At 47.0% G+C, this 18906-nt stretch overlaps 1 long non-coding RNA gene across 2 annotated transcripts in view; it reads right to left on the bottom strand.

Moving 5' to 3' along the window:
• Positions 1–18906, bottom strand: part of LOC137204126 (uncharacterized) — a 59605-nt gene that overhangs the window by 11140 nt on the left and 29559 nt on the right. For both annotated transcript variants that reach the window (XR_010933431.1, XR_010933432.1), the window contains exon 3: positions 13797–13936. This is a non-coding gene — a long non-coding RNA (uncharacterized lncRNA). The remainder of the gene's footprint in view (positions 1–13796; positions 13937–18906) is intronic.

Genomic DNA, 18906 nt, shown 5'->3' with positions numbered 1-18906 from the left:
TTTCATCTTCAAGCAGAAAGCATTTAGCAGCCGTCTGGGCGATCATTTCGGGGAGGGGGAGATATTATGCCAATAAATCAGGCAATCGCATCTTGTTCCCCACGGTAAACCCTGATAAAATTGCCTGCCCAGGGGAAGGAAAGTATTTCATTATTGTACCTTTGAAAAAGGACAATCCTCTCTGCATTTCCTCTCTGGGGGAGCGTGTCCTTTGTTCTTGTGCCTCTGACACTCAGCTCCTCCAAACCTGTAGTTTCAGGGGAAAGGACTTGGTAATTAAAAAAAAAAAAAAAAAAAGAGTGTGGTTAAATGACCGAGCTGTTCTGTTCAACGAGGCAGGACTCATCTCAGGGACTCTCATGCATAACCCAGGGCTGACGCCACGGTGATCTCAGCACAAAGGAGTCTCCTTTTGGGTGGGGGTCGCTCCATCCTCCCAGGGGCTTCCTGGTGGGCCCTGCAGAGCTGACTCCCGAGGGGCAGGCATTCTGAGCGTGGTGGACACACGACCTGCAGGAGACCTTTTAGATTCAGGGGCCACTGGTTACCACTCTGATGACTTCACTCCAGGCCCAAAAGCGTCACAGGGGAAGTCAATGCTTGCACAGAATCCCAGAACTTTGGAGGGGGAAGGGATTGCAAAGCTCATGAGCCCAAGGTCTCCATTTTACAGCGGAGGACAGAGGCCGGGGCTGGTCGAGCAGCCTTCCCAAGCTGGATCTGCACGCGTGCTGCCTGCATACAGGGTGCTTTGCAGCCCACAGGGCTGTGGCCAGAGTCTGCAGGCTCCAGGAGCATTAGAGAGCAACAGGGAAGATCAGAGACCCCACCTAACATAGCTCCCCAAGTCACTTGAGTCTTCAGCACAGTCAGGAAGTTTCAAGCATCCTGTTATCAGCCTTAAAGGTTGTTGTAATCACAAAGTGTCTCTCACTGAGGATGAGAGCCTTTCCAAGCACCAGTGAAGAATGTCAATTTTTCAGTGTCCTCCAGGGTGACCGTTTCTTTCAGGTGAAATGCAAAGACTTTACCTTTTCTTAGACTTAGGGTAAATGGCTAAGACCACGTTTTCCAGACTCCGGCCACCGCCTCAGTACGGTCCTAACTCCAAAGGAGTGGTGCCAATCAGGTTTCAGACCAGAAAGCTGGTGCTCCATCCCACTGCAGGGGATACCCTTCCTGGGAACAGACTGCGCGTCCTTTGGGAGACTTGTTAATTGTTACTGTGTTGGAGGCAGTGGCTTCCCGGGGGGGCCTGACCACAGGCATCTGTGCCAGTCTTCACTGTGGGGTGAATATCCAGGAAGGTTGATTTTTGGATGAGCAGGAGGCTGGGGAGGTTTGAGTGTGGAGGGAGTGGGGAGGGAAGGGGGATACTGGCCTGGTCCTGGACTAAATCTTTTGGGAAGAGAATGTACTGGATATGGCAGTGGGATGGGGGCGGGGCTTGCAGAATTAGCATCTAACAGCAGATGTTCTTGGAGCAATAAGACACAGAAAGCTGTTCCCTGGTGGCGCAGTGGTTGCGAGTCCGCCTGCCGATGCAGGGGATACGGGTTCGTGCCCCGGTCCGGGAGGATCCCACATGCCGTGGAGCGGCTGGGCCCGTGAGCCATGGCCGCTGAGCCTGCGCGTCCGGAGCCTGTGCTCCACGCAACGGGAGAGGCCACAGCAGTGAGAGGCCCGCATACCGCAAAAAAAAAAAAAAAAAAAAAGACACAGAAATCTCCAAGTACCCGGGCTTCCCCACTCAGCCCTCAGTACTTCAGTCATGCCCTGCCTGTTGTTAGAATTTGGAGAATATTTTGGACCCTCCTAGGGCATTTATCCTCGAGCCTCTCTCATCAAAAATCCTACCAAATTGTCTTCCTTAAAAAAAAAAAAAAAGTTAAAAAAACAAAGAGGTAGAATATCTGAGATCCCTGTTTTACTTTTATTTGGAGTTAAGAGTAATTTTGATACTTTTGCTATTAAGAGGATAGTGAAGGATAAAAGATGGAGAAACTTCACTGCCTAACAACTCCCCTATCTCCTTTTTAGCTCAGAAGTAGAGCAGAGGGAAGCATGAGAGCATAGTAGCACTCTGGACAGAATCACGGGGCCAGGGAAGACATCCATGAGATCATGCGTCCCTCCTGGATAAGTCCAACGATGCAGAGGTCACTGTCCTAGCCATGACCTCTGTATCGTTGGACTTCTCCAGGATGGAAGACAGCAGTGTTGAGAGGCAAGGGGAGAGGGCAGGGGGGCAGCTGGGGAAGGCTTATGTGAGCCATTTCTCGGCTGCGTAGGCACTGGCAGAGCACCGAACTGCTCTGAATCATGGATAGTGCGGTCACCACTCATGAGAAGCCTAAGTAAGGCTCCAGCAGCCTAACCAGAGTTGATAGCTTCTCCCAGCAGATAGATCCATTCCCATTTTCTGAATCTCACAGAATTCCAGGTTGCCTTAAATCACCAGAAAAAAAAGCTGTTTTAAAACCCCAAAAGGGCAGCTTCCCTGGTGGTGTAGTGGTTAAGAGTCCTCCTGCCAGTGCAGGGGACACGGGTTTGATCCCTGGTCCGGGAAGATCCCACATGCTGTGGAGCAACTAGGCCCGTGTGCTGTAACTCCTGAGCCTGTGCTCTGGAGCCCGCGAGCCACAACTACTGAAGCCTGCGAGCCACAACTGCTGAGCCCGCGTGCTGCAACTGCTGAGGCCCGTGTGCCTAGAGCCTGTGGTCCGCAACAAGAGAAGCCACCGCAGTGAGAAGCCTGTGAACCGCAATGAAGGGTAGCCCCTGCTTGCCGCAACCAGAGAAAGCCTGTGTGCAGCGATAAAGACCCAATGCAACCAAAAACAAACAAACAAAACCAAAACCCAACAGGAGGACTTCCTTGGCGGTCCAGTGCTTAAGACTTTGCCTTCCAGTGCAGGGGGTGTAGGTTCAAACCCTGGTCAGGGAGCTAAGATTGTACATGCCTCGCAGCCAAGAAAACAAAACATAAAACAGAAGCAATATTGTAACAAATTCAATAAAAACTTTTAAAATGGTCCACATCAAAAAAAAAAAAAAAAACTTAAAGAAAACAATATCTGTTTCAAAAAAATAAATGAAACAAAACCCCAACAGGGAATTCCCTGGCGGTCCAGTGGTTAGGACTCTGCGCTCTCACTGCTGAGGTCCTGGGTTCCATCCCTGATCAGGGAACTAAAATCCCACAAGCCACGAGGCACAGCCAAAAAAAATTAATTAATTAAAAAATAACCCCCCAACATATCAGTGCAGTGCGTCACCCCCAGAACCATCTTCCACCTTCACGCTCTGGCTCGTGATTAGCCTGCAGGAGGGGAAAGGTCAGCCTTCTATTATTTGTTAAAGCACTCAGCAACCCAGAAGTAAACAAGGATGCTGATGCTGATCTGAGAACTAAAGGATATCTTTCAAGTCTAATAAATGTGATAAAAATAAACAACATCCTTTCATAAATTTAATGGAGCATGGCTCTGTGTTTATCTTGTGTCATGTACTTGAGATTACCCCACTGGAAGAAGAAAACACTTGATTAATGCAGGGAGTCTGCAGCGGTTGGAAAATATTTTTCTACTTCCTGCCATGCCCTTTTTTTCTTCTCTAAGGAAGTTATTAGTGGTATACTTTACAATAATGGAACTGAAGCAATTTCTAGTGAGAAGTCCAACACATTCCTGAGTCACGGCTGCTCTCCCACCTGGTAATTAGGTAAAAAAGGATTCCGTATCCTTTTTCTTCCATCCTGTGGCTGAAGAGTTTTACTTTGGGTGTTTATGACACCTGAGAATAATGATAGCAACAATAATAAATTTATCACTTATTGAAGTCCTGGACAGAATACTCTCTAGGAATTATCTAGCCACACAATCCTATGAGACAGATACTGTTATTATTTCCATTTTACTGATAAGAACCTAAGGTTTTGAGACTAGGTGTCTTGCTTAAGGTCATACAGGTAGTAAATGGTGGACAAGAGGGACAAGACCAGTTCTAACGCCTATTCTCACTTGAATGATTATGCCCGCCACCCACAGGACTTAGGCATTGAAGGAAGGGGTTTTGAGCTTGAGTATGAGCCTGAATATGATGAGAGCATCTCCTGGGTACCAGACATTGCTCCAGACGCTGGAGATATAGAACCAAAGCAGACAAAACCCCTGCCCTTCCGGAGCTTACATTCTAGTGAGGTCAGTGAGATGAGATGCAAAATCAACAAAATAAATGATCAACAACATACTAGTTAAGTGGTGACCTATGATATGGAGAAAAATAAATCAGGACATGAATATATAGGATATGAGAGCAGGGGTTACCATTTAAAATACAGCAGTCAGGAAAGGCTTAGTTAAGACGGTGAGATTTCAGGAAAGAGCTGAAGGAGGTGAGGAAGTAAGCCCTGTTGCGGTCTAGAGAAGGACCATCTAGGCAGATGGAATGTGCAAAGGCCCTGAGGTAGCTGTTCTTGGCATGTTTGAGGAACCCAAAGAAGACTTGTGTGACTGCAGAAGTACCTGAGCGAGGGGGAGGATGGTAGATGAGGTGAGAGAGGTACATGGAGGCTGGGTGGTGTAGGGCCACGTGGGCTATACAGTCGCCCCCCCCCATGCTCGGGGGATACGTCCAAGAGCCCCCAGTGGATGCCTGAAACAGTAGACAGTACCCAACCCTATATATGCTATGCTTTTCCTATACATACTTACCTGTGTTTAAAAGGTATGTATGTATTATAACGTTTAATTTATAAATTAGCCAGAGCAAGAGAATATCCGAATTGCCAGCATCACTACTTTTGTGCTTTGGGGCCATTATTAAGTAAAATAAGTCACTTGAACACAAACACTGTGATACCACGACAGTCATCTGTTAACTAAGTGACTCATAGGTAGGATAAGCTGGATGATTCACATCCTGGGTGGGAGAGAGTGGATTTCGTCACACGACTCAGAACAGCGGGCAATTTAAAATTTATGAGGGAATTCCCTGGCGGTCCAGTGGTTAGGACTCGGTGCTTTCACTGCAGGGGTCTGGATTCAGTCCCTGGTTGGGGAGCTAAAATTTAAGTTCCCGCAAGAACAAAACACAAAACAAACCAAAAACCCACTTATGAAGTGCTTATTTCTGGAATTTAGTATTTAATATTTTCCGACCGTAGGTAACTGAAGCCAAGGAAAGTGTAGCAGCAGATGAAGGGGGCCAACAGGGCACTTCACCATCTACTCAGAACGCGATGGGGACTCACTGGAGGGTTTTGAGCAGAGAAGTGACGTGCTCTGACTTAAGTTTTAAAAGGACCCCTCTGGCTACCATGTGAGATGAACTCAAGAGGGGCGGGGTGGAGGCAGGGAGCCCAGTTAGGAACCTCCTGCAGTAAACTGGGTGAAAGATGATGGTGGACAGTCCCAGGGCAGGAACAAAGGAGGGGATGCCCAGCAGATGGGTTCTGAACATAAATGGAGGTGAATTAGAATTTGCTGATGAACTGTGGGATATGAGATAAAGATAAATGTTAGGATGCCCCGGAGATGTTCATTTTGGGTGAGTCCCACGTGAGGCGTATGAGAAAGTGACTTAAAATCAAACTAGAGATATATTTTACCGTGGCTGAGGTCATAGAGAGGCTTGAGGAAGGAAAAGCTTATTTATAACACAGGCTTCTGGGAATTCCCTGGTGGTCCAGTGGTTAGGGCTCTGCACTTCCACTGCCATGGCCCCTGGTTCAATCCCTGGTTGGCGAACTAAGATCCCACAAGCTGTGCAGCGAAGCCAAATAAAAAATGAAAAAAATAAAATGGGCTTCTGTGAGTAACTTTTATTCCATGCAGGCAGCTCATTGCCAAGCAGGAGTCACTGGAAGGGGGGGCTTCCAAAATTATACTTGGTGGATGCAAATGGACAGGAGGTTATCTAGAAAATTCTGTAAAGATAATTTCTTTTCCTGTCTTTTTTCTTCTAGAGAATATCTTGTCTAACCCAGCCTGAGGGAAGAACATTTGTCACATACCCTCATCAGGCAGAAACCTACAGTGGTGCCTGAAAGGGGATGGGCCAGTTAGTGGCTCACAGAGGAGAATATTCTGAGGGTGAGGGTGGGCTCTGAGATATGCAAAGCCTGACTGTGAATGGAAATAGGCTTATCAGACCGGAATCTTGCCAGTTCCAGAGGAAGTCGGGAACAGGGAAAGGGGAAGGTTTAGGGGTAGCTGGAGTAGGGCAGAAGGACCTTTATCTACATGGGAGGTCTAATCCAGAAGCCATGGGATACTGGAAAAGCCAAGAAAGCCTGGAGGTCATTTCCATGGATAAAGGTAGTTTGGGGATTGGGAAACGAAATCAGGCTAGAATTTCCGGAAAGGGGTCTTCTCTGTCCCCGCCCCTCCCCTACCAAAGTGCTCTAGACTCGGACATAGATTTTGGAACGAAATCTATTTTTGGAGGGCCTTGGGAGACTTTCTTGACACTTAGTGGGAATAACTGCAGAACTCTGCAGTGTCCCACGATTGGAAAACTCTGGAAAAGAACAGTGGTCTGTGGCACAGTGATAATCATAGCTCACCTTTACGGGACACTTGCTAAGTGCCAGGCGCTGGGAAGGCAAGGAAAGTGCATTTTCTCACCTAATCCTCATTCAATCTGAGGAGGCAAGTGCTATTTTTTTAAAGTAATTTCTTCATTTTTTAAAATGTTAATTATTTTATTCGGCCACGGGGCATACGGGATCTTAGTTCCCTGACCAAGGATCGAAACCATGCCCCCTGCGGTGGAAGCGCAGTCTTAACCACTGGACCGCCAGCAAAGTCCCCACAAGGGCTATTGTTATCCATAGTTTGCAAATAAAGAAAGGGAGGCTTGGAGAACCAGGTAATTTGCCCAATCCCACTGAGCCAGTTAGGGGCAGATCTGAGAGCCTAACCTCCATCCATCACACCCTAAAACCTGTGCTCGCACTCTGAGGCTGGGCAGGGGACCCGCAAAAGGCAGACTGAAGGGCTTTTGTGGAGGAGTAATTTCTTTTCTCTGTGTTCTCAGAAGTGGGCCACAAAAGGCTGAAAGCCAGTTAACCTTGATTTCAAATCGAGTCATTAGTTTTCTCAACATTTGACTCAGAAAGAAACACCTCCCTTCTTCCTTCTTGAAGTAATTTAATTTTCACATTATAGTTGAAGGGAAATCCTCTATTTACCTAATGCTTTCCTGTTCAGTCCTTTCAGGCTATGAATCTTGTATATTTTATATACACAAAGGTGACTTTTCCTTCCTTGAATGACCAACGCTTATCAGCACAAGCAACTGATACCGAGCTCATAAATATGTCACTCGGAGCCAGCCTCAGCCTTTCTCTCCTCTGAGCCTAATTCTCCTGCAGCAGTTTTCCTCCTCCTTTCTTTTCCTGACCCCGTGGAGACTGCCTGCACTCCGGCCCCCCAGCACCCTTGGAGTCTACTTTGGTTTCACTCCCCACGGGCAAATATAAAAATGAGTGACCGCTGCTTCCACGCCTAAGCCATTGCAGCAGGAGCCCGCAGACAATATAAAACAAGGTCCGTGGAGCCAGCGCCTTCCGATTCCAATTAAATATTTCCTGTAAGTCTGTGCCAATTGTACATCTTGGAAGGACATTTGAAAGCAGAAGTTTGAACTCACGGGGACCCCGTTGCCTTAAAAACCTGTTTCCTGTTTGACAAGATTTTACTAGCAGGAGCAAAGTAGCACATTCAGCAATTGTTAGTGGTTCAGATGTGCAAAGGTGGTGGTTTCCTCTCCTGAGGGCCCACCAGCACAGCCTCATTGAGCTGCAGATTTCTCTCTTCCAGATAAATCTCTCTGAACATTAGACCCCTATTCCAAAGGGCCCTAATGACATTTCCAGGATTACAGGAAATATTTGCTTATCTCCCTATCTGTACATCCTCCCCTGTGCTATCTTATAAAGTTTGAAAAGCTCTTCAAGACAACTTCACAGATGTTATTATCTCCATTTTACAGATGAGGAAAGTGAGGCTCAGGGTTCAGATGTTAAAAAGTTTTGTATAGAGTATTTCAGATTGCCAGGGACTAGGTGTTCAAGGCGCTCCTTGTGTCATGACTTTGCCCAAGTTCCTAAAACGTTCTTTGTTTCAGTTTCCCAGTTCATAAAATGAGGTAAATGGCAGCAGGAATTTGACATCATAGATTGGAAAGACCTTTAAGTTGGTCCTCAGAAAGGCACCACAGTAATCACAAAGTGTTATTATTACTTTAAAAATTATCATTATTGGCTTCCCTGGTGGCGCAGTGGTTGAGAGTCCGCCTGCCGATGCAGGAGACGCAGGTTCGTGCCCCGGTCCGGGAAGATCCCACATGCCGCAGAGTGGCTGGGCCCGTGAGCCATGGCCACTGAGCCTGTGTGTCCGGAGCCTGTGCTCCACAACGGGAGAGGCCACAACAGTGAGAGGCCCACGTACCACACACACACAAAAAATTATCATTATCACTAGTAAAAAAAATTAGGCCTGAAACTCAAAGCACTCCATGATCTAGCCCTAGTCTACCAGTCCATCAGTCTATTTTCCAGCCACAACTCCCTTTTCCCACTCCGCCATCACACACACACCCCACACAGAGGTTATCCCTTTTGTCAAACTTTATTTACCCTCTGGACCTTTGTCCACATGGTGCCTTGTACCTGGGACACTCCATCCTCCTGACTGTGGTCCCACTACCTTCAAGAGGGCTCCCCATCCTGCTTGGGGATCAGGCTGGTGTCATACAGAGCATTAGTACCACAGTTGGAAGCCCCGTGTATCATCAGTAGGGTTTCGGCAAGTGACTTAGCCTCTCCGAGTCTCCACGCTCGTCTCTAAGATGGGCTAACACCCTTTACCTCACCATATTATAAGGACAAAATGACATACCCATGTAACCCCCAGGCCCAGGACAGGCACAGAATATACCTGAGCCCCTACCTCCCATCCCCTCAGCCAAAACCCACTCCTTCCCTCGTGCTGTGAATGGACTTTGCTTGTACCTGTCTGGCAACAGTCACCAAAGTCTAGCTTGTGTTTTTGTCCTCACGTCTGTCTTTGCTGCCTGTGTGAAACTGTAGGCTCTTTGAGAGCCAGGAAAATGTCGATTTATTTTTGTGTCCACCACTGTCATCACCTCACAGTAAGTCCTCTGCACTGGTGATAGAACTTCAGGAATATTATCGACAGGCTCTCCTGGACCTGCTTGCCTTGTGGGGTGGGCGAGACTAATACTCCTGGTGAATTTATAGAGCACGGAAGCTGAGACGTAGAGGGGCCAAGTGAGTGAGAATTCCAGGGCTCATTCCAAGGCTCTGCCTCCAAACTGCCTGCTCTTACCGTGTCCGCTCTGCACAAATTTAAACATGAACTTTCTGCATGACCATGTGAGTAAAATTTGATAGAGTGAGATTCAAGCATTCAGTTAACAAACGTATAATACTGATACTTTTAATGGATTCATTCTAGGTAGCTAGACCTCTTATTCGTGATATTAATCTCATGAAAGGCCTGAGAGGTGGCATTCCCCCCCCACCCCTGCATCTTGCAGCACAATGATGTTTAGTACTTGTGATGTCTTGTGCTAGGTTCTAGAAGTATCCATTAGTGAACACCAAGTTCCTGTTTGTTAAGATTGCAAAGTAGTGACAGAGACTGGCAAACAGATCATTAAGTGCATATACTAAGTTATAAGTTATATTCTCCACAGAAAGGAGAATAATTTCTCATTTTGGGGAATGAGAAATTATCAGGAACCAGGCAATATTTGAACAGAATCCTGAAGGATGAGAGTTCAGAGGTCAGATAAAGGAGAAAAGGCAATTCTAGGAATAGGGAACAGTGTGCTCAAGGTCAAGGAGGAAAGAACAGCACGTATTTTAGTTGTGGGGGAAAGAGTAGGTGAAACTCAGGTTGGGGCAGGACTACGTGTCAAGCCAAAGAGCTTGGCCGTTTTTTCTGTAGGTGATGGGAGCCATCAAGGGTTGAGCACGGGGCTGGTTGGGGGAATTACTCTGGTGTTTTGTGATGATCATTTTGGAGGTCTTGGAGCAGGAGATCATGAAGATGCCCTGGGCGATAAAATTTTGTCAACATCGAAAGTTATTCTAATACAAAGATAAATTAGTTATTATGATTATTATCCCTGGATATTATCAAAATTAACCTTCTTCCATTTTATTTTATTTATTTATTTTAAATATTTATTTATTTATGTTGGCTGCATTGGGTCTTCGTTCCTGCACGCGGGGCTTTCTCTAGTTGCGGCGAGCGGGGGCTACTCTTCGTTGCGTTGTGCAGGCTTCTCATTGCAGTGGCTTCTCTTGTTGCATGCAGAGCACAGGCTCTAGGCGCATGGGCTTGAGTAGTTGTGGCTCACAGGCTCAGTAGTTGTGGCCCACGGGCTCTAGAGCACAGTCTCAGTAGTTGTGGCGCACAGGCTTAGTTGTTCCGAGGCATGTGGGATCTTCCCGGACCAGGGCTCGAACCTGTGTCCCCTGCATTGGCAGGCAGATTCTTAACCACTGCGCCACCAGGGAAGCCCAAGCTTCTTCCATTTTAATGCTTACTTCTTCTTTGGATAAAATTGAGAAGAAATATGCTGTGGATCCAAAACACTTCCTTAAAGGGGCAAAAGATCTCCAAGAAATTTCACCTTGTGGTATGTCTTGGCCCACAGTGTGGTAACTGTTCATTAGCGGAAATAAGGCTTGTCTGAGGGTGTCTCTGAGGACAGTGGCCCCGGCATTCTCTTCGTGGAGCCGGCCATCCCCAGCTCTGCTGCAGGCAGGGCACGGTATAAGCATCCACCCGTCTGGCTCAGCCCCACTTGCCCGAAGCGAGTGGAATCTTCAGACACCTACTACACATGCGTGTGTATTCTGTGCCATGTATCTGGATATGTTTAAAATAGGGGTGGAGAAGAATACATAGGGTATGGGGGAAAGAAAATCCAGAAACTTTTTTCACTGAGCCCAAAGTTTCCAAAGTCTTCCACTGACCCACCCAACTCCTGTGCAAGCAGAGTCCTGGCTGCAGGGCCCTGGGTTCCCACCAGCGCAGCCCGGGGCAGGGCCCGGGGCTTCTGCCCCTATCGGTCCCCTGAGGCTGCCTCACCTGACCAAGTCTGCGCAGAAAATGTCCTTGAACAGCTTTTTTTTTTCTTTCTTTCTTTGTTTTTTAAACAACACCTGACTGATCCCAAGTGAAATGTCCTTAACGAAGTGAGCTCACCAACAGATGGTGCTGCTGGGACCCGTCCCTGTACAAACACCCTCCTCACCCTGGACAGGGCTGGCTCCTCCTGGCTTTCTGTGCCAGGTTTTTAACCTTCCATTTTCAAGGACTGAGTTTCTTGTTCGTTTGCACCTTCTTGCAGTGGCCTATGAGGAAGGGCATCATGTGTAGCAGGGCAGGTGCTTCCTGGGAATATGATCTCCCCAAGGTCACATGGGTGGGCTCACTCCTCCTTTGGGGTCCCCACCTCCAAACCCCACCTTCCCCATGTCTGGCCTGAACAGACCATCATAAAGTTCTAGAGGCTTCTTCCAAGGACATCAGGCATTGGCTTTTGGATCAGTGGAGCTTGCAGAACCTTGGAATTCTGCCCCGAGGCCTGGTGGCATTTCATGGTGGTTGGCAGAGCTGATGCGGGCTTGGTGACGTCTTTACATGGGGAAGAAGGCCTCAGGGTGACTGACCACCAGGCTGGACATTGGCCCAGGTGTGGTACCAGTGGAAGTGGTGAGTCCCAGCCCTGGTCACCGGCCTGCTCCTTTATACGTCTGCCTAAGTCTGGAGGGTCTCACTTCCTCCTGAAATGGAGAGAGAAAGGCCCCAGGGTGCTGGAACACAAGCTGCTTAGGCTCTGTCTAGCTACCACACCTTCCTCAACTCACCTTGCCTTTCACCGATCTCTACCGTTGCTGCCTGGAATCTCCCAGAGAAGGGAGGATGGGAGTTGGGGGGAAGGACGAGTGTGCATCCCAGCGGCCTCTGGGGACTCAGGTAAGTACTGAGACAGTGCAGAGAGCCTGAGGCCGGTTCTTGCTTTGGGTGGGGGCAGCTGGTATGGGAGGGAGAGGCGTTGGAATCCTTTGCTTTTCTACTAACGAGCCTCAGTTTCCACTTCTGTAAAGGGAGAGGGACAGTCCTTTTCTCGCAGATGGCACAGGTATGCTCCTCCTATCATTGGTCCTGGCTCCAAGCCTTCAGGAACGTGCACAAGACTGTCGGGAGAGCTCCCACCACCTCCTGTCTGTACCAGGGCTTTCTGAGGCTGAAAGGACTTCAAGGGCATCTGGTCAGCTTCCTGCACTTGGTAAGCGCTCAGGTTAACCTGTGAAGGAAAGCCAGGGTCGTGATCGAGAGGGGTACCAAAGACGAGTTTAGAGGGCGTGGCCTGAGTAGCCCCGGGTGATGGAGAGCCTTCGGCTTGATGGTGGTGCTCCTGCTGAAGCCCGTCTGCTCTCCACCCTGGGATAACACGTCAGCATGATTACTCTAGTCCTTCAGGCTTCTTTCCCATTCCTCAGAGTCCTTTTCTTCATCCGCAGTGCCTTCTTTTGGATGGCATTTCTTAAGCTTTTATTTATTTATTTATTTATTTTGCGGTACACGGGCCTCTTACTGTTGCGGAGCACAGGCTCCGGACGCGCAGGCTCAGCGGCCATGGCTCACGGGCCCAGCCGCTCCGCGGCATGTGGGATCCTCCCGGACCAGGGCACGAACCCGTGTCCCCTGCATCGGCAGGCGGACTCTCAACCACTGTGCCACCAGGGAAGCCCGCATTTCTTAAGCTTTTAAATATCTAAAAGACTTTTAAATGTCTGGTTCTGTTTAAAAGGCAGACATGTATATGTGTGTAAATTCAAATAATTTTTAGCTAGAAAAATGAATTTCAGCTGACAGAATAAGGACAATGTGGATAATTCATCTGATTTCTTGGAAGGCATGTTTGCTCAAGAGCAAAGCCTTAGTGGTTGCTTGTTTAATTTTGATGTTTTTTCAATAAAAGACATTACAATGATAAACCAATGAGCTATATGAGTTTTGAAAATTAAAAATGACAACAATCAAAACCCATTGCAATGCACTGATTATATATAAAGAGGGTGGTTTAACAAACACGTTCAAAATAGGGCACAAAAAGGCTGTGAAAAATAAGATGTGGAACCAGAGTGGCAAAATGAAAAACGTTTTTTTCCAGACAATTTAGATTTGCGGGGAGATATATTTGTGTTAAACATTTCAAGGAGCCTGGAGCAAGGGTATTTTCTGAAGATATTATTAAAATTTTGTCTAAGTATTATAGATTGATTAATCTTATTTTTACTCTCTAGCCCCTCTGCTCATTATTCTGGCGCTGCTTATAGTTGCCTCATGTTTCTGTGAAATTTCGAGCAGAAATCTGGTTCTTGTTTTTTTTTTAAACTTTTTATTTTATACTGGCGTATAGTTGATTAATAATGCTGTATTAGTTTCAGGTGTACAGTAAAGTGGATTCAGTTACACATATACATGTATCTATTCTTTTTCCAATCCTTTTCCCATTTAGGTTGTTACATAATATTGAGCAGGGTTCCCTGTGCTATGCAGTAGGTCCTTGTTGGTTATCCATTTAAAATATAGCCGTGTGTACATGTCAGTCCCAAACTCCCTAACTATCCCTCCCCACCACCCTTCCCCCCTGGTAACCATAAGTTCCTTCTCTAAGTCTGTGAGTTTGTTTCTGTTTTGTAAATAAGTTCAAGAAATCTGGTTTTGGTGATCACCACTCACCTGTCCCAGCTCGAGGTGACTTTTGGGGTCCTTGTTTAACTTTCCATCGGCGGTGCCCCCTTCCGTGAGCCTGGCTTGACGGCCTTTCCCTCACTGGCTCTTGCTCTGTTGAGATCTTTGCTCTCGTTCCAGGTGCTCCCCTGTGTCATGGGAAGAGGTAATGCAGTGGCTCAGGCCCAGGGTGAAGAGTATGCCTCTCATGAAGAGACACGTCCCCAAAGTGAAAGCAGGTACTCCTCATTCTGGTGTTACCCTAAGAACACTCACAGAATAAGCAGCAGTGGGGCCTTCATCCAGGGAGGTGGAAGGAGCAAGCCTTCTCTTGGTTTTGGGGGAGTGGCCGTAGGGAGCAATGACAGAGGGGCATTGCTCTCACCCAGTACCTTCATGGCCAGCACTTGCTGTCAGCACTTGACAGGTTCCCACCTGGATGACAATGGGTTTGAACACTGAGTGTCCTACCCCTCCATGGATGAGGGTGCTCATTGTTGTGTGGGTAAAATACGGCTCAAACTCCCAGTTCCAAGTAATTTTTCAAACACCACATTTCATAATAAGGCGAAGCTTGGTTTCCTTATTTCATTATTTTTTAAAAAAATTTAATTTTACTTATTTATTTTGTACCTGGACAGGGACTGGAACCCTGAGCCCTCAGATTAAAAGTCTGATGCTCGGGCTTCCCCGGTGGCGCAGTGGTTGAGAATCTGCCTGCCAATGCAGGGAACACGGGTTCGATCCCTGGCCCAGGAAGATCCTACATGCTGCGGAGCAACTAAGCTCGTGTGCCACAACTACTGAGCCTGTGCTCTAGAGCCCGTGAGCTACAACTACTGAGCCCGCGTGCCGCAACTACTGAAGCCCGTGCGCCTAGAGCCCGTGTTCCACAATGAGGGAAGCCACCGCAATGAGAAGCCCGCGCACCGCAACGAAGAGTAGCCCCTGCTCGCCGCAACTAGAGAAAGCCCTCGCGCAGCAACAAAGACCCAACGCAGCCAAAAATAAATTAAAAAAAAAGTCTGATGCTCTACCAGCTGAGCTACCCCGGCATTTGTTATTTTTATTAAGATTTCTTAGCATATCAAAAAAGTATTTATGAGGCGTTTAAAAACCATTGAGTAAAAAACCCAAAGAATAAAAGAATAAACTAGAGGAAGAAAGTAAGGATCTTGGATTTCTTGAGTACTTACTATCAGCACTGACTACGTGTCAAGCACGTTACATGGTCTTACTTAAGCCTCGTAACAGCCCTGAAACGCAGGCTTTCCCATCTCCATTTTACAGATGAAGGGATCCAAGACTCCAAGTGGTTAGGCGGTTTACACGGCAATGCTGAGCTGTAGAGTGGGATTTTAACTCAGGCCTGAGCAGCTCTGCCCCTCCTTCCTGTCGCCCCCTAATCAGGAAGAGCAGCAAAACCCATGGGCAGCTGAGGCGTATATGGGGACACGGGCACACAGGCATTTCTCTGGTCCTCAGTGTCCTCAAATGGGGTTAAGTTAGATACTCCTTAAACTGTTTTCAAGATATAAAAGTATTGCCTATGTAGGTCCTCGATAAATATATATCGAAAATTATATAATAGAATTAGATGAGATGGGCATGGCCCAGATAGGAAAGGAAATAATATAATGTCGTGACTACACTAACCTGCATTTAACGTGTTCATTCAGGGACTTCCCTGGTGGCGCAGTGGTTAAGAATCCTCCTGCCAGTGCAGGGTACACGGGTTCGAGCCCTGGTCCGGGAAGATCCCACATGCTGCAGAGCAGCTAAGCCCGTGCGCCACTATTACTGAGCCTGTGCTCTAGAGCCCACGAGCCACAATTCCTGAGCCCACGAGCCACAGCTACTAAAGCCTGAGTCCTAGAGCCTGTGCTCCGCAGCAAGAGAAGCAGCCGCAATGAGAAGACCGCGCACCACAACGAAGAGCAGACCCTGCTCGCTGCAACTAACGAAGATCCAACACAGCCAAAATAAATAAATAAATAAATTTTAATAATAAATAAACACGTGTTCATTCATGTGGACCTGAGCCATAGATTAGTTGGCAGTTTTATTATGTATTTGGTCATATTAAAAAGACGTTTTTCTACTGAATAGCATAGGGAACTATATTCAATATCCTATGATAAACCATAATATGAAAAGAATATGAAAAAGAATATATGTATGTATAACTGAGTCACTTTGCTCTACAGCAAAAATTAAACACAACATTGTAAATCAACTATACTTCAATAAAATTTTTTAAAAAAAGAGACATTTTGGAACTTCCCTGGTGGTCCAGTGGTTAAGAATCCGGCTTCGAATGCAGAGGACACCAGTTCAATCCCTGGTCGGGGAACTAAGATCCCACATGCCGCAGGGAAACTAATCCCGCATGAGGCAATTAAGCCTGCACACCGCAACGAAAGATCCCGGGTGCTACAACTAAGACCCAACACAGCCTAAATAAATAAATAAGTAAAAGGAAATTTTTTTAAAAAAATAAAAAAAATTTTAAAAGACATTTTTACAAAAGTAGAGTTTGAGCACTTTTTAAGTAAACGAATATGGTTGGCTCCTTTGTTATACTTCTAAATACACATCTGGGATTGACATTATAAATCAAATTGATTTTTCCTCAGGTGTATATTTTCAATGGTTTCTATTTACAATGAGGATTAAAAGGTCCCAGGCTGGTGTTACCTGATGTTTAGCAGTATTTGCGTGCAGGCACCTGCTTTATACATGTATTGGGCATCTCCCCAGATGTCTGAGACGCACAGTGTTCTGAGGGAGCATTTCCTACACGATGCTATGGCTTACTTTGTATGAACTGTTGCCACACTTGTTTTTTATATTATTATTATTATTTTTTTTTGCGATACGCGGGCCTCTCCCTGTGTGGCCTCTCCCGTTGCGGAGCACAGGCTCTGGACGCGCAGGCTCAGAGGCCATGGCTCACGGGCCCAGCCGCTCCGTGGCATGTGGGATGTTCCCGGACCGGGGCACGAACCCGTGTCTCCTGCATCGGCAGGCGGACTCTCAACCACTGCGCCACCAGGGAAGCCCCACACTTGTTTTATCTAAAGTTATCTGGAACATTTGGGGCCCCTTGATTTACATGAGTGAATGAAAGAAAACCTTTACTGTATCTAAACAATAAAAACATGGCAGGCGAGACAGCCAAACCTGGTAGTGAGGAGACCAGATTCCTGCAGAGTTTCCTGCCTGCCATGGACACACTGGAGATGACTGGCATCACCCCCAGGGTCACCAGTCTAGAGAGCTCTGGGTGTCTGGGGGACCTGCTTTCAGCAGAGAACCATGGAGAGGGCGTGTGGCTTCCTGTGATGGGTGGCTCATTCTCCCTACAAGATAAGTGGTACCTGGCTACCCTGGGGTCTAAAGAAGATCTCAGAGGTAGCTGGACTTTTGTCATTAAGCTCAGGGGAAATACACACACACACACACACACACACACACACACACACACACACACACATGAACATATTAACATAGTATCAATCCCTTGGAGTGCCAAAGAAAATGGGAGAGAAATTCTGAGGCTTGTTTCCCTGCATTTGAATTTCTATCCACAAGGCAGCCTGGGAAAGGAAAATGACATGGCTCCAATATTTTATTTAATAAATGATAGGGCATCCAATTATTCTGGGATGGGTTCTCTGTATATAGGTTGTAGGTCAGAACCATCCCATAATAATCAGCACCCTGGTCCAGGAGGCAAATGCCCTGTGCCCCTCCGTACCCCTATGGCTTAGGGTTCTTCTGAGGCACCTTTCCTCCATTTGGGCTCCAAGTTCACTTGCAGCAGAGCTCATCTGTAAGAACATGTTCGTAGGAAGGAGGGAGGTGATGGGTGCCCTGTGTCTTGCCAGGGATGGCTGCTTCTCTGACATACTGGTTCTAGGATTGGGAGTAAGTTTCCAGAAAGTACCTATTTGAATACACCCAAAGCATTGTGGACTTCCTTGATGCTCTTTCATCAAATATCTTTCAAAGCCTTATTAATAAGTAGAATGATTAATAAATAGAATGGTAGGTGTGGACCAGTGGTTCTCAACTCTGGCTGCCGGTTAGAATCTTCTGGGGAGCTCAAAAGCTCAAGGATTTTATAGTTCCTTTGATGAATTGAAAACAGAAAATGGTGATCCTAGCAGGATATTTCCTTCTGAAACCACGCTCCAGTGCCTCACTTGCCCTTAATTAATTTTATTGGAGTTGACCCAAATAAAAACCTATCTCATCGCATTCACCTCCCCTACCTGCCACCCACTGACAGTGTTAGGAAACAGAATCTGGCACCATGCCTGCCGGATGACACACAAGCCAATGCGGGATGGTATGACGAATCAGGAGTAGCCCTTCCCTCAGCTGGAGATTCCTCCCACAGGGTCTGAAGCGCTAGCAGTTCTAACCCAGCCCCTCTCCAGATCCGCACACCTGTCAGAAATCACTTCAGTGGGAAGGAAGGTCAAGGGCAGGAAAACAGCCCCTTATATAGCCATCTCGTATAGCCATCTCAGTGATGGAAGTGGGATTGCCTAAATGTCATTTTGTGCTTCGCCACAAAAGAAAAAGAACCCTGGGGTGTTCCAGAGAAGAGGGGTGACTTTCTCTGCCTCCTGGCTGGGAAGGAATCTCCAGGGACGGATGTCTGGAGAATCAGAAGGTAGGGAGAGCTGGGGACTTGTGCTTCTCGATGGCCGATTTTTAAGTCTGTTTGGCTTGTGTTTCTGCAGAGTAAAACATAAGTTAAAAAGAAGGGGAGGGAAAATTAGGTCTTGAGAGAACTAGAGACTCCAGGAATTACTCTTGTTGTTGTTGATGCTACAGTCAGTCCCTAAAAGAAGACAGAGTCATAAGGAGAATGTAAACCCTCGCGCCACTGGTTTTCTGAGCAGCGCAGTTTGAGTGGAGCTTTAGCTGCCTGGGAAGGTAGAGCAGGTCCCATAGGGAGAAACACTCTTTCAGATGGGTTTGGGGATCCAGTGTGCTTTTTTTCACTCGAAAACATATTTATTGTCATCCCTCTAGGTAACTGTAGTTTGACAAATGCCTTGGTGATAATGTTGTAAAGGAAAACCTGAGAGACAGACTGCTTAGC

The sequence above is a fragment of the Pseudorca crassidens genome, chromosome 12, assembly GCF_039906515.1.
Source record: "Pseudorca crassidens isolate mPseCra1 chromosome 12, mPseCra1.hap1, whole genome shotgun sequence".
NCBI lineage: Eukaryota > Metazoa > Chordata > Mammalia > Artiodactyla > Delphinidae > Pseudorca > Pseudorca crassidens.
This window is presented reverse-complemented; position numbering and strand designations above follow the sequence as displayed.